A 7,040-nucleotide genomic window follows, 5' to 3' on the forward strand; every position below is an offset into this window, starting at 1 on the left:
CATGCACTCCTTGTTCTAAGAGATGATGACTGTGTGGCATATGGCTTTAGAGGACAAAGCCTACATCTGGCGGGGGTTAGACTGGATGACCTTTGCAGTCCCTTTCTAACCTTATCGTCCTGTTGGTTTTGTGACTCTGTCTGCTGGAATTGCAAGTATGTGTATAAAGAAAGGGTGTTGGGCACCCTGGTATATTTTAAACTTTTAAAATTAATCTCAAATCATGTTACACAAGTCTTCTATAATTAGCAATCACACTATATATTCTAACTTTAGGTGGACACATAACATAATCACTTCAAAAACTTCTTTGGCAGATTTTAAGAGAATGCAAAAGCCCTCTGAATTTTACAGGGTTTTTTTGTGGTTCACATCAGGGATGTGACTGTTTTGCAAACACTAAAGCATATACATAATTTTGACACTTAATACCTTCATTAAAGTTATGCACATGTTGCCTAAGAATTTGCAGAACAAGGGCAAAAACAAATGTAATTATCCAATGGTTCTTCCTTTGCTGAGGTGAAAGCTGGAGGACTGCTTGTTCTGTCCAACCAGCGAACATACAGTTGACTCTGACATTACTGAATCTGCATGACAGAAGACTGCCTAATTAAATTACCTATATTTTATTTGATTGAATCTTGTTTACACAGCATCCTTTCAGAGCATATCTCCTCTCATTACAATGTGATCAAAGGATTCTAAAGGAACATAATTCTTAAGTATCCCCTGGCCTATTGACTGTTGTTATCCTGGAATAGGGACATTAAATTTCATTTAATCATCTAATCATCTAAGTTGATGGATTTTGCATTGATTAGTCCAGGCCTACTCAACACACGGCCCACTTTTTTGCAGCCCACATTGTGATTTGCGTTTACACGGGGCTCAACATGCGGCCAGCAGGTGGGTGCCAAAACAAAAAAGTAGTCATTAGACTGGTCTTTTGTTGATATGTGTTTTAGTAGTTAAATTCCTGCACTGTCATTGCTCATTATAAGTGCTGTCATAGGGGTGGAAATTGGGTAAATATTGCATTGTATTAATATCAGTAGAACTAACTTAAATGGGGCCTGCATGTTATGTAGTCTTACCTTAATCTTTGTATTCATGCGGTCAGAGTGAAAGAAGCTATTTGCATATATTTGCATATATATTTGCATGTACATGCAACCACACTTAAGTTGCAGCCCTTGGCATGTGCTGTGAGTATCAATGTGGCACCCGGGGCTTCCAAAGTTGAGTAGCCCTGGACTAGTTGATTAGTTGATAAGTAGGAGAGCTGCAGTGGGGTTTGCTCCTGGCTTTTTAAATGTATTAAGAGCCCCACTACCCCCTGCCTTCCCTGCCCTGCCCTTACCCCCCCCCCCCCCGGAGATGGTACTGGGAGAACCAGCTTTTAAGCCAGCTCCCCCCAGCACTGGCTCCTGCTCCCCCACTGCCTCTGATACAGGCAGCAAAGGAGGGGGGAAGTAAATAGTGGAGGGGCTAGTCTACTATCTGATAAGCTTTTGCTTATCAGATAGTGGACTCTTACATCCCTATCCTGGAACTCTGCGTAAACACCTAAAAGCACTTGGCCACAGTAATACTGAAAAGAACAAAATGCATCCTTGGCGCTTTTTAGAAAATGACTTTTGCTGATGTTTTTGGATTGTCTCAGCATTTCCCTGTCTACAAGCCAAAGCTCTGATCCCATTATTTTGAGAGCTGCAAACTCCTGCATTTCCTCAGTATCAATTTAGCCATTGCAGCTTTACCTTATATTTTATACTCTCACCATGTAATGCATCAACTGATAATGAACAGGTCTCTTACAGTCCAGTTCTATAAGACAATAGTGCAGTCCCTGGCAGGATAGTGGAAGAGTAGGTTTATACACTCTGCAGTGCCATACCAGAATGAAAAACTGTAGTACTGCATTGCCTGTAGTATGGAACACTCTGTGACACCACTCAGAAAATAGAGTAGGCAGTGCGTTACTGTGATTTTGGTGCTTGAAATTAAATTGTTTCTATAAAATCCATTATCAGGAATGGATGCAGCAAAAAATGCCAGCATGTATAAATGAGTAAAAAATACAGCAAATGGGGATGTAACCCAAACTTCAGTGGGATTATTCATGTGTAAATATAAACAGGATTGTTACATTAGTGTTTGCAGTGTTGAGGCCTGTTTCATTAAATCTAAAATGAATTAATGACAACAAAGTGTTTTGTGATGATGCTGGAATGTTTTGTTATTTTGCTTTATATTTCATATTTTCCTATATACAGTAGTGCTTGAAAATCAGAAAGTGGAACTGATTTGATTGCTTTTATTGTCCAAGCTAAGTGGAGTTAGAAAATCAAATTTGACATTTTCAAAATCCCTTCTGATTACAGAAATGAGGAAACATTGGTTATGAGGAAAAAATAATCTTACAGCGTCTCTTTAAAATTTGAGTGAAATAGAGGATAAAAGAGGGAATGATTTTGATTATAAATTTCAGAGGGGTAGCTCAGTTAGTCTGTAACTGGAAAAACTTAAAAAACAACAAATAGTCTTGCAGCACTTTAAGAACACAACAGAGACTAGGGATACTATTCCTTACCCAACCTAGGTAATAACCTTCACAACCTCCTTAGGCAAGGAGTTCCACAGGCTGACTGTGCGCTATGTGAAGAAGAACTTCCTTTTATTTGTTTTAAACCTGCTGCCCATTAATTTCATTTGGTAGCCCCTAGTTCTTATATTATGAGAACAAGTAAATAACTTTTCTTTATTCCTCTTTTCCAAGCTGAGAAGTCCTAGTCTCCTCATATGGGACTTGTTTCAAACCCCTAATCATTTTAGTTGCCCTTCTCTGAATTTTTTCTAATGCCAGACTTTTCTAAAATAGTATTACAGCACCTTAAAAACTAACAAAACATGTAGATGATATCATACACCCTCATGGGCACTACCCACGACCGATGAAACTGAAGAAGTAGGTTGTACCCTTGAAAGCTCATGACACCATCTACCTGTTTTGTTAGTTTTTAAGGTGCTGCAAGACTATTTGCTGTTTTTTTTTTAAGTTTTTCCATTTGCTTATAGTTAGTAAAGAGTCAAACTTAAGGTTGGGTCTGCTTGTCTTTTTGTTTGATGACCATGTGTAAAGGTTATAAACAAGGCTGAACTACTTGCTGTGTACAAGTGCCCATGCTTATCGTAACCTTGCCTAAGGAGGTTGTGAAGGCTATTACCCAGGTTGGGTAAGGAATAGTATCCCTAGTCTCTGTTATGTTCTTAAAGTGCTGCAAGACTATTTGTTGTTTTTTAACCATCTGTTAGTCTTGAAGGAGTGGTAGAACTTGTGTGCCTTTCCTTGTCAGCAGAATGAGTGAATTGTGCTTACACACATTAGTTTCCAAAGAGGAGTTGTAACGTGTGTGTGTGTGTGTGTGTGTGTGTGTGTGTGTGTGTGTGTGTGTGTATTACCCTCATTTATTAAAAAAAAACCAAATTTGTACGTGTATTAAGTTTTGTGATGTTTAAATGCTTTTCTGTGAAATCATGCCTAGTTAGTTTATAAATTGAAAAGTCTGTGTTGTGACACTGCTGTAGCTGCAGACTATCAACCATGTAAAACCATAGAGCTGTGTCTAGACTGGCAAGTTTTTCCGCAAAATCATCTGCTTTTGCGGAAAAACTTGACAGCTGTTTACACTGGCCGCTTGAATTTCCGCAAAAGCACTGATGATCTCATGTAAGATTGTCAGTGCTTTTGCGGAAATACTATGCTGCTCCCGTTCGGGCAAAAGTCTTTTTCCGAAAAACTTTTGCGCAAAAGGGCCAGTGTAGACAGCAGAGATTTGTTTTCCACAAAAAAGCCCTGATTGGGAAAATGGCAATCGGGGCTTTTTTGCAGAAAAGCGTGTCTAGATTGGCCACAGACGCTTTTCCACAAAAAGTGCTTTTCCGCAAAAGCGTCCTGCCAATCTAGATGCTCTTTTCCGAAAATGCTTTTAACGGAAAACTTTTCCATTAAAAGCATTTCCGGAAAATCATGCCAGTGTAGACGTAGCCAAGATGTATAGAGCAACTTCTGTGCACACACAGCCAGTAACTCTGAAATGTTTTTAGCAGGCCTTGATAGTCAGGTGTGATACCTTAGGACTGCTAGGGCTAAAATTGAATTAAGCTATGAAACTTCAGCTACGTCAGTGGTGTAGCTTAAATCGAAATAGCTTTTTTAGGCTTTTGGAACTGTTTACACAGCAGGAAGTTGAAGGAAGAACAGCCTTCTTTCAACTTCCCTTAATCCTCATGAAATGAGGGTTACTGCGGTTGGAGTAAAAAGTCCTCTAGCTCAACATTATTCAGAAATAAAGGCTTGTTCTGTAGACCTACACTGTGTTATTTTGGAATAACGTCAGTTACTCCCAAGTAACTCTGCGGTGTAGATGTCCTCCTAGAGATGAATATGCCAATGGATTACACTAGGTAGGATTTTAGCATGTAATCACTAATAACTGTGAAGGAAAGTTTAGTGTTGTCATTTGTTGGCCATGTGTTTGTTCTCTTTGTGTGCTGTCTGGGCTCTGGCTAGGTTGCCGGCCCAGCAGATCTCGATCAGACTGCCCAGAAAGATTACTGACTTGCTTCAGTGGGGAAGTCATGTGGCTGAGTTTATTGCTGACAAAGTATGGTACCAGCACTCTATAAACTCTGTAGGGATACTAATAAATGTCCACTCATGATAATGGACCAGTTCAGTCAGTGGCAGGATCTTCTGCTGCCCCCTCAGTCAGACAAAGACACTCCTCCTGTGAAAATAAATTACTAGTACTCTGCTCTTGTGGTTAATGATCACCCTATACCTTGTACCTGTTCAAACAAAACATCTTCATCCATTATCCTTTCATCCCGTCTTCAGACCTGCCAACGCAGGGGAAGGGGTAAAGGAGGCAGTGGCCTTGGGGTCTGGAGATTCTAAGTGCCTTGGCTCCTGGTCCCCTGCTCTGTGCTCTGGCCGGCTAGGGATGGAAGGCGCTGCACCATCCGGGTGGTGCTGTGGGCTGGCTCCATGTTCCTGGCCCTTCTGCCCAAGTTCCTGCTGCTTCTGGGCATGCGAAGGCGCCCCCCCGCCCACGTTGCCCAGGAGCCCAGCAAATCCTGTTTTCTCCCCCGCCTGTCTTTATCTTTAGGAGGGGTCAGTGTGCCCTTGCACGATCCTCGGGCAGTGTATTTACACCAGTGGTCTCCAACTTTTTTAAGTGCAAGATCACTTTTTAAATTTAAGTCAGTCCAGGATCTACCTCAAACCCAAATACTCCTACTCCACGCCTTCACCGAGGCCCTGTCCCGCCCCATCCCTTCCCCAAGACCCAGCCCTCCTCACTCTGTGAAGATGGTGTACAGGGGAGGAGGACAGAGTGACATCAACACCTCCTGCCTCTGTCTTCCCCCTCTGCACAACAAGCAGGAGGCTCCCGGGGGCAGTTCTGAGGCTCTGGGCAGGAGCAGCAGGGCAGTGATGGGAGGGGTAGTTGAAATGCCAGCACTTCATAGCTTCCCAGTCAAACCAGTCAGGATCACCTGTTAGAGGTTTCAATCCCAATCTACTGGCTGGTGATCACTGGTTTACACGATTGTATTGAGCTGATCTTCCCTTAAACTTCCAGAATATGTTTTTGTGAATACCTAGTGCCTCACACTTAGGGCTGCCAGGTGTCCGGTTTTCATCCAGACTGTCCGTTATTTGGGTCCCCTGTCTGGTGTAAAAAAAAAAAAAAAAAACCAGAAAATACCAGACATGTGAAATGTCCGGCATTGCCTGTTTTCCCTCGGACGGAAGCACGGTGGGGACAATTTTCCCCTGCCATCTCGGGCAGGGGAGTGAGGACCGCAGTAGAGGCATAGCAAGGAGGTGCAGGAGGTGGCACTTGCCGGGCACCATGCTAGGGGGGTGCTGGGCTGGGGTGGGAGTGGAACGCATGCTGCTCTGACCCACGTGACCCTTTGAGCAGAGACCCAGGAGCTGGCCACATGATGCCTCTCTCTACACACTGGGAGCCAAGGCAGCTGGGCCAGGCAGCAGGAGCGGCGACTTTAAAAGTAAGATTTCCTTATCCAGCTGTCCTATTCCTCCAGTGTCTGGCTCTGCGGGGTGGAGGGGTGGGAGAAGGATTTGATTGGGGCGGGGTGCTCCCGGCGCTAGGGATGCCTGGCTCAGCGGGAGGGGTGAGTGCACTGGGATGGGGGATGCTGTAGGGGGCCTGGCTCTGGAGGAGAGGTGAGTGCATTGGGATGGGGGGCACTGTGGTGCCTGGCTCTGGAGGAGGGGTGAGTGCACTGGGATGGGAGGACTGGGGGGCCTGGCTCAGGGGGAGGGGTAGGTGCATTGGGGGTTAGTGTGTGGCCCCAAACTGGAGGGAGTGCTTAGCAACTTTGGTCTCCCCCTTTTTTTTCCTCAACATAATTCTTCCTCGTGTGTGTTTGTTTGTTTGTTTGTTTTGCGGGGAGGGGTGTTCAGTATTTTTTTTTTAAACCATCTGGCAACCCTACTCGCACTTCTGAGGTGTGCTTGTGCTTCAATGCCAGCAGTGTTCCTGCCAAGTTCATGTACTGAATAGTGAACTTGTAAGCAGCCTTTTTGCTTTATAACAGGGTCTGACTTTTGCTGACTCTGGTTCAGGCTTCAAACCTTGTACCAGGCCCCATGTGTCAGGCTCTCTCTTTGCACTGCAATTAAGTCAATAATGTTAAAAGTGTGTCTTAAGTTTGTTGTTTAGAAATCCCTGAAATATATCCAGCCCTAGTAGAACAAGTTAAAGATGGCATCTGAGAGTTAACTTAGGCCCTGCCTGCAAGGAGCTGACTGACTAGGCTGGGCTGAATAATCACCTGTGAAGCTGTGCTGCTGCGCAGTTTAGAGGGCGCACTGGTTACAGCTCAGTTAAAACGTGTAGTTTGGACTCAGCTTTGTCGCTGTAACAATGCTAAAACGTTATTCTTTTATCCTGTTCCCTTGATCTGGCTTTAATTTAGTACAGATGGGGGCCTTCAAAGGT

Source organism: Pelodiscus sinensis, chromosome 10, assembly GCF_049634645.1.
Source record: "Pelodiscus sinensis isolate JC-2024 chromosome 10, ASM4963464v1, whole genome shotgun sequence".
Classification (NCBI taxonomy): domain Eukaryota; kingdom Metazoa; phylum Chordata; order Testudines; family Trionychidae; genus Pelodiscus; species Pelodiscus sinensis.